The sequence below is a fragment of the Acinonyx jubatus genome, chromosome B3, assembly GCF_027475565.1.
Source record: "Acinonyx jubatus isolate Ajub_Pintada_27869175 chromosome B3, VMU_Ajub_asm_v1.0, whole genome shotgun sequence".
Lineage (NCBI taxonomy): Eukaryota > Metazoa > Chordata > Mammalia > Carnivora > Felidae > Acinonyx > Acinonyx jubatus.
The window spans coordinates 2,743,309-2,756,405 of NC_069386.1; the positions used below are offsets into that span (position 1 = coordinate 2,743,309).

General features: G+C 53.6%; 1 long non-coding RNA gene across 1 annotated transcript; it reads left to right on the top strand.

Annotated features, from left to right (window-relative positions):
* The first annotated feature begins 733 nt into the window (after positions 1–733).
* On the top strand, positions 734–11,693 carry LOC113602057 (uncharacterized). The gene is made up of 4 exons (XR_008299774.1): positions 734–1,124; positions 7,964–8,121; positions 10,157–10,279; positions 11,298–11,693. It is a non-coding gene; the product is annotated as an uncharacterized LOC113602057 (long non-coding RNA).
* Positions 11,694–13,097: the final 1,404 nt, after the last annotated feature.

Sequence of the window (13,097 nt, forward strand, 5' to 3'; positions counted from 1 at the left end):
CGAGACGCCAGTGCCCCCCTTCTGTCTGGACCCCTCTGGACTGGCCCGGGCGCAAGCCCCCCCAGAGCGTGGCCTGCGGGTGCCCTCTTCTCCGAGGCAGACTTCCCCTCATTGGTGCACCCTTTTGGATTTTCGATCAGAATAGAATGGAGGTCTGGTAATATGGAGAATATGTATATGCATATTTTTATAGACATGTGATAAAACTGCCGTTTCACCCAGAATTAGAATGCGCTGAGAGATTAAAAAGAGAAAGAAGGAAAATTGGAAGTTAATTGCTGCTTTACGGCAGAGTGAGGAACGGAGAATCACGTTACGATCCGTCCTCCCTGAATTACAAAATAAACGGGATAAAACTTCGTTATTTTCTCTACGCAGACTCAAGTGTGGCATTGAGAGGCTCTGGTAATTAAATTTGATTGGAGCTGGATTTATAAAACAGACTGTGAGCTGTTGGGGACAAGGCCTCTGTACTGTTCACCTTCCTCTTTGCGTAAATGCTGGCTAGTTGATGCCTTGATCTGGTATGTGTAACGGAATTTGGAAATAATTGCCTATGGGATGATCAAAATGGGATTTTACTTCTCTTGATGATTCTAAGATTTTTCTAAGTAAATCACAGCCGAGCAAAAATCACGTACGTAGTTGGTAAGGGATAGCGTCGTACAGCAGGATTTGTTTTTAAAATTTTTTAACGTTTATTCGTTTTTGAGAGACAGAGACAGACAGACCGTGCGCAGGGGAGGGGCAGAGAGAGAAGGAGCCACAGAATCTGAAGCAGGCTCCGTGCCTGAGCCATTAGCACAGAGCCTGATGTGGGGTTCGAACCCACGAACCGTGAGATCATGACCTGAGCTGAAGTCAGATGGTTAACCGACTGAGCCACCCAGGCACCCCAGGATTTATATTTAAGCACTAGAGATGATATTTTTGTTAGGGCTCTTACAAAATTAGTCATAAAAAAGCTGTTTCCCTCTCGATGAACCTCAAGGCCACCGCTCTGTGGATGTGTGAAAAGTGATGCATTCACCTGCTGGGTTTCGGAAGGATCTCCTCCATCAAGGCAGACAGACAGGCGCAGCACGGGAGAAGCCGGAGGCTGGTCCCATCGTCCAAAACAGCAGGTAGGGAGCAGGAAGCGCCTTTCTGGGGCGGCAGGAGGGAGCACGGACCGGAAGGAAAGAAGGGGACAAATCCAGGATGACAGAGTCCGTGTCGAGGCAGGGTGGGAGCAAAGGGGAAGGTAGTGCGCTCAGGGTGGCAGCTTGGGGAAGGGCAAAGGGAAATAGAGGCGAGGGGATAAGTACACACGTGGAGAGGGGCATCCGCGGACGAAGCTGGCCGAGGGGACGCTGCAGCAAAAGTCACTCCCCAGTCCGGGTCGCAGCACAGGGAAAGACGGAGGAACGGGTATGTGGGGAGGGGCCTGGACACTCAGCTCCCTGTTTCCGCTTCCAAGTATCCCTTGACACAGGGACAGTGTCCTAAACATCATCATCCACGTAGCAGGTGCCCATAAACGTCCTGCACAGAAGAGAACAAGACCGATCATTCCAAAACTGGCATTTAACTGAGCAGCTACTATGGGCCACACCCTCTGCCGGGCACCCGGCGCATGTTACTTCGCTGAATCCGTAACCAGTAGCGTGTGTGAAAGAGGCTATCTATCCTTCTGTGATGGATGGGAAAAATAACCCTGAAGGAGATTAGGCCATTTTCTTCATGGCCCAACACAGAGTGGTGTTGGCGCACCTAGAAAGTCCTCGTGCCAAACAACGACAAAAGAAGAATCGCACGGCGCTCTCAGAGTCCGAAAACGACCTGACGCATCTTCTCTCCTTTGGTTTCGCCGCTTACCTAGCGAAACCAGCGGGTCATCTATTAATACCCCGGTGGGAAAAGAATGAGTTAACTGGGTTGAAAATTAACTGAAAGTCACATCGCCTGGGACACGGGCCAGGACCGGGGCCGCAGCCAGACCTCCCGAGGCCGTGACCGACGACCTTCCAAACCCCGTGAGGGTTACCGGGGAGAGCTGGGGTCCATTCGTGAACGGAAGTGGGGGGGGGCGGTTCTCAGAGGAGCAGAGAGTCAGAGGTGAATAGGGTGAAAACGTACATCTTCCCTTTCATCTTGTATTAGGTGACGTCCCCCTGGGCATTGGAGCAAATCAACTCCCCCATCTCTGCAGAATAACAGAGATTATTATAACAACTGTATGATATATATATGTATATATACACACATATATATATTATATTATATATTACATATATTATATATTATATATTATAAGTATAATATTATAAGTATATATATAAGTAGTGTATATGTAATGCTTCTATTTTTTTTTAATTTTTTTTCAATGTTTTTTTATTTATTTTTGGGACAGAGAGAGACAGAGCATGAACGGGGGAGGGGCAGAGAGAGAGGGAGACACAGAATGGGAAACAGGCTCCAGGCTCTGAGCCATCAGCCCAGAGCCTGACGCGGGGCTCGAACTCCCGGACCGCGAGATCGTGACCTGGCCGAAGTCGGACGCTTAACCGGCTGCGCCACCCAGGCGCCCCTATGTAATGCTTCTATTGCTGCACCTTGTATGAACATAGTATTGGTGACGAACATGTGGTGTGTGTGAGTCACAGAGGCCGTCGCTTTGACGGAGGCCAGCTGTCCGCCGAGAGGAAGGCACTCTGGCCGAACAGCCTCAGTTTCCAGGGCACCCTCTGCCCGCCCCGGAAGCGCCAGGCTCCCCACCCCACCCCACCCCCGTACTTCTGGGCCCCGGGGCTCTCCTGCTTGACCTTCAGCGCAACAACGGGTTCGAAGTCGCCAGCAGGCAGACGACCGCTCCGCGGTTTCCTTCTGCTCACTCCTCCCGGGCTCCTCAGAAACCAGTGCCTCCCGCGGTGGTTTCCCCAGGCCACCTGAGACTGCGTTCCCAAGGCCGGGGTCGCCGACAAGGAGAGCCACGGGGCTCCCCGGTGCACCTGACAGCCGTGACCTGGGCGTCCGTTACCACCCGCTGGGCTGCAGCCCGCTGAAGGGGATGCGCGTCCCTACCCCTTCCTTTAAGCTCCACGCGGTCCCCTTGCCCCGGGGCCCAACCAACCCCTCTCTCCCATTTCTTCGGGGCACCGTGTGTTTCGTTCCAGACACCACACCTCAGAACTGATCAAGTCGCCCCAAATGAAAAGGGCGGCCGCAGATATGGTCCCCTTGGTGCCTAGACCCGGACCCTTCGGTCCCCGAAGCTCCTTGGGGTTCCTGCGGGGCAGCCCAGGGACTGAGGATGTGGTGGGAGGAGGTTCCTCCTTTGCCCGCTGTCCCTGGGTGTTTTGGGTGACAGGCCGAGCCCACTCATGTGTCTCTGGACCTGCTCTTCAAGCTCCTTCTCTCTGGCACTCACCTTGGCCTCGTCGCAGGATCCCTGCAGTCAGCCTCCTGCCCGGCCCCTGCTGCCCCATATCTGGCACCTGCGGCGCCCGGAAGCCAGCAAGAGAACCCGGATGGAGGCCGGCAGGGCTCCCATGCGCAAAGAGCCATTCACCCTGCAGTTAATCAGCTCATTCACCAGCCCCGTCCAGAAACACATGCTGATGCCTTTGCTCCGCCAGCTCCCTTGCTGGACCGTGGGGCCAAGATGACTCATGGTCTCTGGTCCCAGACCTCACCCCAGGGGATTTCCCTACCGGGAGTGTCTTGGTCCATTCCGGCATAATCCCTTTGCGGAAACAGTGTGCTGGGCACGAGTCAGAGATCGACATTTTAGTGGATTTTCTCTCCCGGAGGTATGGGTGGAGGAGATCTAAAATCAACCCCCTTCAAACCAAATGGCCTTGGATTCAAGTCTCTTCATGGATCACGGGCCCTCCTCAACCCTTGGCACGGATCTCAGGAGGCACGTTCTGCTCCCTGCTGAGGGGTTGCCAGGAAGGAAGGGGAGGTGAACTCGTATCTCCCGCCCCGCAAGTGTCTACACAGCCTGGTGGCAGTTCTGGTTCCCCACGCTGCAGAGACCTGGGTCAAAGGTCGGTGTCACACCCGAGGACGGACACCCTGCCATTGTGCCTGGAAGCTGTCCCACCAGCCTCGGAAACGTCTCCTCTCCCACGTCATACTGAGGTTCACAGCAGGTGCGGGGCCCTGTTTTCCAGATCAGGCCCCTCTCCCACCTCTCTTCTCCTGGGCACGGGTGTCGCTCTAAGGTCAGCTATTCTGAGCCTCCAGCAGAGCACCTGCCACTGGGGCCAGTCCTGCTGGGCAACCGGGAGTGGGGGATGGGCAGCGGGTCCAAATGCCTCCAATGAGAAGCCTCAGAAGAGAGGACGAAAGGTCCCGCTTCGCCGATGTCTCTCCCAAGGCTGAGGACCCTTCGTCACATCTTAGGGGCAGGGTTTCCTCCTCTTCCTTGCATGCCCCCTGTTCCCTGCCTCCTGTCCAGCTGTTTTTCCAGCCTGTGCAGCTGCCGTCTGTCCAACCCAACTGCTTTTGCGGGACCGGACATGTTTCTTTCTTTGCCTTCTCTTCCCTCGTGGCAGCAGGCCAAGCCACAGAAGCCAGCAGTCGCCGGCTACTCCAGCCGGGGTCACTGCCCGGGGCCTTTCCTCCTCCACCACCTCAGGGACAAGCTCTGCCATTTCAGCTTCTGTCTCATCTTCAAGGCTCCCATTGGAACCGCCTGGGGTCTTGTGTTAATTTTGCCCAGTGGAGAACAAATCCTTCTCTGCGAGGCAAGCTCGAAGACTTGGATGGGGAGAGGGGGTCTGCGTAAGGAAAAAACACGGTCTCTGTTTCCTATTCAGTGGCTTTCTCCCTTAGGGTTTTCTATCGACTTCTCCAATGCCCCCACGGGTTCGGCTTGTTGACCTGGAGGGGGACCCCCTCCCCAGCCCCCCACTGGCCTTCCCTGGACCTGGTGGGATTCTTTGTTTGAAGGGTCCGGCCAAGAGTATCTTTCCCCTCCCGCTGATGGAAATCATGAGGTTTCTGGATCCCTGCCTTGTCTGTAACCTAAGGAATTCTCATCCAGGAGCAATTTTTACACACACACACGCGCGTGCGTGCACGCACACACACACGCACGCACACGCCACCAAGGAACATTTGGCAATGTCTGGAGACAGTCTCGGTTGTCGCATAGGGTGGGGGGATGTTACTGGCTTGTCGTGGGTGGGAAGGCCACTAAACATCCCACAGCGCCCAGGCGGCCTCCTCAACAAAGACGGCCTGTCCCAAGATGTCAGTAGTGGCCAGTTTGAGTGTCCTCGCCCTAAGGACTTCGATGTCAAGGGATCCTAAGGTTCTCTCCAGCCTAGCAGTCTTCGAGACCCCATCAACCTCTCCCCTTACCCTTCCTGATTTCAAGTTCTCAGTCTCAAGTGCTTGGGGTCGATTATCCAGTCGAGTGTGTAATTTCAGACAGACTCAGAATAGTAATACTAAGGAAAGAATTTGCATTCACCTTAAAGAAAAAGATAACTCGTTTATACACATCGTGGCATATGTTGTGTGTTTTGGATTCGGAGGGCACCTGTCAATCCAATTTGTGTTTTTTGTTTTTGGTTTTTTTTAGTCTCTCCAGTTGTATGATAGAACTTGCTGGGGGCATTTCGTTTTTCAAACATTTGTGGACTGCTGGGTGGAGAAGTCGCGAGCAGCTTAGAAAAAACGTCTTTACCAAACCTCCATAATACAGTTATATCTCCACGGAGGAACATGTGATTTTCTTTAGTACTATGTACTTCAAGTAGAGGAAATATTGACCTCTTTAAAGGTAAGGCATTTTACATCAGCAAATGTATTTAAGGAACGAAAATGAACCTTATCTCTCCGTGAAGGCTTTTACAAGATTTCCCGATAGAGAGGTGCTCTCCTCTCCCCTTGGCGACGCAGCTGGTTATCTACAGACTTGAAAGTAATCAAATTGCCTTTCTCTACACCTTTGCCTCTCCACTCGAAATCCTTGAATCCAGATTAACCTCTAGAGCGAAGTCAGATACTCGACATCTGAAAACTTGGAAGTCAGAAGCCAATTCCTCAGCCAAACGCAGGGCCCAGGCAGCCCAAAGGGAAGAAGAGGTCAGGAAAGTGTGCGTGTGTGAGCGGGATGGCCTTGTACGCGAGTGTGGGTGTGCCAGGAGGGTGGGTGGCCGCAGGAAGTGGGGGGATCCATCGGGAGGGGAAGGAAGGGGAAAGGAAATAAGCCGGAAGGGAAAGACAATGGCGAAAGAGGAGCTGTGACCAGCCGGTGGACAGAAAGGCAGAGGAGGGGGTGGAGGAAGAGAGAGGGCAGCACAGGGGGGCGGGGTGAGGGGCCCGGAAGACGTGCGTGTGGCACGAGCAATTCCACACTCCTGACTTCTGCAAAGCAAAACTTTAAATAAGAGAAGCTATGAATCTCTTCCTTGCAAGTTTCTTGATCCCCGAGTGCGGGACCGATGGGCAAGCCAGAAAGGTGGAGACAGGGGGAGCAGGGCGCGAGGGCCGCCAAAGCGCATTGTTGGGCCCAAGCGCGTCCTCCCTGCAGCAGGGTTAGGACCCTGGCCCCCAGCAGCAGGGCCCCTCCGGGTTGTGTCTGAGGAGCCCCACCGCCTTGCCCCCCCATCCCCATGAACTGCTGGCTTCCTTGGGTGCTCACATTGAGGTCAGATCCCTCAGCCCCTAAGAACTTCTTCCTATGGGGCTCCCATGCCGCCATCTTGCCCACCCCCAAACACGCCCTGACTCTCAGCTCCTTTGCCCCGCTTGTTCACCCCAGGCTTTTTCTCCAAGACACTCGGTCTCCGCCTCCCCAGGCACCAGCCACCACGGGGTTCTCTTTCCCTCTTGGAATGGGAGACGCTAGGGGCCCGTAAAACCCTCTTCCCTCTGGTTTCTGATTCTTCGTGGCGCATCACCATCTGAGGAGTCTCCTTTGGGCCACAGAATCCCCGTCACGGTAAACCCCCGAGAAGAGGTTCCTGTGACAGACCCCAGGCAGTTCAGTAGATCCTGTGGCTTCCTTCACCCCGGGCGCCCGGCCCTTCCCGCCTTCTCTCCCCTCTCTGACGCTTTGCTTGCAGCCAGCCAGCAACCAGCTCTTTAAGAGCTCGTCTCTGATCGCGCCTGCCCATGCCACACTCCTTAGTCCCCGATTTTTCTCCTCCCCCGCCTTTTTCCACAGTAAAAGTTTAAAATGAGAATACAGGTGCGAAAGTACTTAACCAGCATAAATTGGGGGAGAGTCGTGTCCCACGGTGGGCCCGTCTGGGCCTTTTTTGGCGTAGAGCTGGTCCCCGTGCACGGGCCACTGAGGAACAGGCCTGTGCTTATTCTGTCTTGGACTCGTGGTGAAGTTCATCGCTGCACTCGTTTACTTACTCTCGCATCAGCACCACAGGTATAGACTAACGGTCAGAAGCTACGCAGCCTGCTGTGGCTTGACCACACGCTCGTAAGAGACCTGAAAAGGCCCTTGCAGAACACCTCCTCACTAACCCACTTCTAGTCCATGCGGCTCTGCCCCATCGTCCTGGGGGCCCAGCCCCTGCCCAGGGCCCTCCCTGGGACAGTCTCTGTCCAAACGCTTACTGATGTGCAGTCCTGGGAGACGGGCACGCGCATGTCCCTTCCAGAGGCTACTTGGCACGAGCAGTAAAGGTAGCTGATCGCCTCCAGTTACCGCATTCTGGGGATCTATTGCAACATTCCTGCCGAGGCCCGCGCTGTCCCGGGCCAGTGTCACGGAGGTGCTACAGCCTTGTCATTCCCGCCCGACGCGAGACCCCTCTGATAGGAAATCTTTGCTACACCACTCTCCAGCAGTCTCCTTCCTTCTTCCCCCACCTCTGCCGGGGTCAAGTCAGCACTGGGGTCCCCAGGCTGCCCGCTGAGCCTGCTCCCTCTCTCCTTCATCCTTCACAGGACTTGCCCTCAGTAAATATCTCTCCCGTCTAATTCCATCTTACTATCTGCTTCTTAGAGGGTCCAAACTAACACAGTGACTAGCGGAAGTGACCCAAGAAGGCAGACAAGAAGATGGGGTCTTGGGGCTGGATGATGCACGCCCAGGCTGGCACGGAAGACCCCATCTCCAGGGACGTGTGGACGCAGGACTAGCTCAAGGTGGCTGCCTAACTGGTAACGATTTCGTGGGTGGTAATCTGAGAAAATGTCTCAGTGGGGGGCGCTTTCTAGATGTTACGGTGGCTGTTAGAAGCCCACAGAACGAGATGGCCCATGCTTAGCATGCTGAACGACGGGGATATGCCTGAGTTGCTTTGGGGAACAGTAGAGGAAGGGAGACAGAATGCTCAGGGCGGTGAGTGTGCTGGAGGAGACAGCGTATACAAGGAGAAAGGCCCACCCGAGGAGTGGGTTCCATCGGAAGGCCCGGTGGGCCCACGATTCACCGAGCTCACCGGGAATAAGTTGACGGCAGAGGCACCAACAGGAAACGATCGCTGGTGGCTCTTCTCCATGGCCCGAGCTGACCACAGGTGAGGCGCTCACAGAGCTGGTCTCGTTAAAGGAGATTTGTATGATGGAGGCCCAAAAGAACAGAGGCCAGGTGGTAGTGCCTCCCAGGATATGCCACAGTTACGGCAATCCGCAAGGCCAAAGGGGCCTGGACCCACAGGGAGCTGTGGAGCTGCCTCACAGGGCATCGCGCCCTGAGGAGCAGAACAGATCCGCAGCCGATGATGGGCCTGCCAGACGTCTGCAATCAACAGAAGGCAAGAACGAAAGAGTAAGAGGTCGCCAGAGATCACCCAAATAAAAAAGTCATGATCCTTCTTCCAGTTCCGAGACCGGAGCCGACTTTCAGACCCAGAACCCAAGGACTGGAGAAGGGACCTTGCACACCACGGCTAGTAGGTATTGTAACGATCCCTTCAGTCCTCCCCCAAAGACCTATGAGCAATGCTCCAGTCACCGTTCACCGGCCAAAGGGGAATGCCCACACCTTGCAAGTGGTGGTGGACACAGGATTTGAGTTGTCACTGATACTTGGACGCCGGAAGCTTCATCAGGACCTCACTGTTATGGTATGGGCTCACAGGGACCACGAAACCAGTGGAACTCTGGCTGAAGTCCACCTTAAAGCTGGTCTGCTGGACAGTGGACACATGTGGTGGCCATTTTCCCAGTCCCGGAGATCACAGGTGGGACCAATGTACTTGTCAGTGTGAGTCACCTGTATTAGTCTCCTATTGCTGCTGTAACAAATCGCCACCAGAAAAATAGCTTAAAATGACAAAAATGCATTATGTTATAGTTCTGGAGGTCGGCTGTCCAAAATAGGTCTCGCTGGGCCAAAATCAAGATGTCGGCAGTGCTGTGTTGCTTCTGAAGTCTCTGGAAAAGAATCCATTTCCTTGCCCTTTTTAGCTCCCAGAAACCACCCACATTCCTTGGCCTACGACTCCTTCCTCATCCTCAAAGCCAGAAGGTGCATCCCTCCAGCCTGCCCTCGGTCACCGCCCCTCCTTCTCTAACTCTCCTGCTTCCTACTTTCCTCATAAAGACCCTTATGATTATATTGGGTCCACCCAGAGAGTCTAGGATAATCTCCCCACATCATGGGTCTGAACTCAGTCACATCTGCAAAGTCCCTTTTGCCGTGTAAGGTAACATCATCCTAAATTCTGGGGATTAAGATATGAACATCTTCAAGGAACCACCTTTCTGCCTGGCATCCCCCAACCCTGAGTCCCTAGCCTGTAGAGCAAGAGCTGTCATGGTGAAGAGGGTCAAGTAGAACCCTCTGAAATTGTTCCCTTAGCAGTTATCAAAACAGTATTGGATCCAGGGACAATTCCCAAGATCTCAGGGCAACAGGGTTGGAGACCTTATCATATCTAGGTTTAATTCACCAGCACGGACCTTCCAAAATCTAGATAGATCCTAGGGAACAACTATAGACTCCCACAAGCTCAATGAAGTACTAACCTTGGTTGCATCTGCCCTGCAGATTGAGGCATTATTGCTAGAACAAATTAATAAAGTTTTGGGTCCAAGGTATGGTGTCATTGATTTGGCAAATTCATTATTTTCTATGCCAACCAGAAACAAACATCCAAAACAGTTTGCATTCCCAAGGATCAGACAACGGTATTAATTTACAGTTTGCCTCAGGGCCATGTTAACTCTCCTGCTCTCTATTGCCATGTAGTCTTAAGAGATCTGAAGAACCTGGGCGTCCCATGGAACACCACCCTGGTCCATTACATTGATGACACCATGCTGATCAGACAAACGGATGATCAAAACGGATCAAAAAGGATGAACAAAACGGGTGAGTACTCTGGAGCCTTAGTAAGATACTTGCAATCCCAGGGTGGGAGACAAATCCTATAAAGATTCAGGTACCTGCTCTTTTGATAAATTTTTCGGAGTCAAGATGCCAAGGAAATACTGGGATTTTACCTCCAAAGTAAAAGACAGATTGCTACATCTTGTATTAGCCACCTAAAGAAGGAAGGTAGACCTTTTGGGGTGCCACATCTAGGGACACTGCTCTGGTCCACATACTGGTTGACACAGAAGGTCACCGCATCAAGTGCAACTCAGAGCAGAAAAGAGCTTTGGGCAGTCTTGCCACGCGGGCCAATCTGGCAGACCGTATGATGTTGGACGTGTCTGGGGTAGCAGAAGGTGCAGCGTGGGGTTCATTGCAAAGGCCCATTGGAAAAATCATAAGCGGGTCTCAGGGGTACTGGACTTTCGAGAAAAGCTCACGATGTATAATTGGACCCTGGTAGAGAAAGAGTGCTTGATTACGGAACATCAGGTGAACATGTGTCCATAGCTGTCCGTTACGAGCTGGGTTCTCCAAGTCATAAAATCAGATGCGCTCAGCAGTAGTTCAATGTAGTTGAAAATGACCGACCCAAGACTGAGTCTGACAGGACCAAGGGGCGCGAGACAGGTGCATGAGTGGGGAACCCAGGTGCCCAAGCCCCCCACCACAATTTTCTCAGCTCATAGGGGACCCATATGACCAACTAAAGGGGGAGAAAAGGTCTAAGCTTGGTTCACTGCTGGGTCAGCTTGGTGTGGGGACACAAGCTGAAAATGGACAGCTGCCACATGAGAGCCACATGCAGGGGTGGTCCTGAAAGGCAAGGTAGAGGGGGCAGCGGCCAAGAGGAAAACATCCAAACTCCTGAGCAGGGGCCAGCGGTCCATCTTGCCGCCACAGGACCCAAAAGGAGGAGGGTTGGAAGGTTGGAGCCCGAGAAGTCTTGGCAGAGAGGCGCGTAGTAGATGAACATGGAAATGGGCGAAATACATGGTGATTTTTTATCACCCAGGAGGGCCCACCAGAGAGCGTCCACCGTGGAAGAGGTGGCCAGCAACCAGCTAGACAAAACGACTGGGCCAGTTGGCTCTAGCCAGCCTTCGTCATCGGCCACCTCAAAACTGGCACAGTGGGTGATGGAATGGAGCGGCAGAGGATCTTCATGGGCCCATCTGCATGGACTCCCACTGACCATGGCCGGTCTCATCGTGGCCACCTCTGAATGTCCAACCCGCGTCAACAGAGCTCAGCACTAAGCGTAGGGACGGACCCTCTTCCTTGAGGAGACCAACAGGACGCAGTGGCAAGGTGACTATTTTGAACCCTTCCGTCCTCAAAGGGTTGGCTACTCATCCTCTCTCTGGGCTTCAGGGTCCCATTTCCTGTCACAGACCAGTCCTTACTCAGCTCAGACGGATCTATTTTTTTTAATGTTTATTTATTTATTGGGGGGGGGCAGGGAGAGAGAGAGAAAGAGAGGGACCCTGAGCGGGAGAGGGCCAGAGAGAGGGTCCCAACTAGGATCCACGCTCAGCATGGAGCCCAACACGGGGCTTGATCTCACGACTGTAGATCTCGACCTGAGATCGATCAAGAGTCGGACGTGTAACCTACTGAGCCACCCAGGCGCCCCCCGGGCTCAGCTGTTGAAATAGTTCTGCTATTTTTGCAACATTAACCCCCCTTCGTTCTTTATCTTTTGTTCAAGATGACACCAAGCACAGCTAATAAAGTTTGGTTTCCCCACCATGCGGACGGGTCTGGCCAGCGAGAGGTGGTCCCTGAGTGAAAAGGCAAAGGCTCAGTAGGAAAGTGCCTCTTTGTGGTCCCCTCGGCCCTTCCCCTGGGCCTCACCCCTCTCTTCACGCAAGGATTACAGAAAAGCAGCCTGGGGGATTGAGAAGCCAGCTCGGGACCTTGAGGCACCAACCACATAACTTGGTAAAAATAGCTGTAGCCCCTGGTTATGTCTCTGAGCCCCCAGACCAGCCCGGACCTGCTTACTCCGGGGCCATCCATACGTAAATCCGAACTCTGCTTCAGCCGCTATGGGAGTCTTAGAGGCTGAATTCTGTCCCCTGAAACAACATGTATTGTGGTCCTAACTCCCAGTATCTCAGAATGTGACCTTATTCCGAGACAGGGTTTTTACAGAGGTCAAGTTAAAATGAGGTCATCAGGGTGGGCCCTAGTCCAGTATGACTGGTGTCCTTATAAAAGGGGGAAATTTGAGTGCAGAGACACACGGAGAGGGAAGACGATGGCAAGAACCTCGGGAGAAGACAGCCGTCCATATGCGAGGACAGAGGCCCGGAACGGGTCCTCCCTCCCAGCCGTCAGAAGGAACCGGACCTGACTTCTCGCCTCCAGAATCGGGAGACGGCACGTTCCTGTTATGTAAGCCCCTCAGCCTGAGGTCCTTTGTCCACCCGGGCAAAGGGATACAGGAGGGTTTTGTGTTATTTGAAACTGGACGTGTCCCCGAGGACGCGGCCAGCCAGCCTCCGGCTCCGCCCCTCCCCCGCATCACCCCACAGGTGACCTCCACAGTCATCTGATATGATCCAGCGTTTGGAAAACTCTCCCTGGTCCGGGTGGCTGTTCAGTGAGCTGCACACGTAGCCACTACATTGTATTCAAACTTAAAGAGCCATCGAGAACCTCGGGACAACGAGGGAGATTCTCAGAGGCCTTAGCAGGAGGCAGGGGCTTGCTTCCTTCCTCTCACGTGGGGGCATCCCCCTTTTTTTTTTTTAGTTTATTTACTTATTTGAGAGCGAGAGTTGGGAGGGGAGGAGAGATAGGGAGAGAG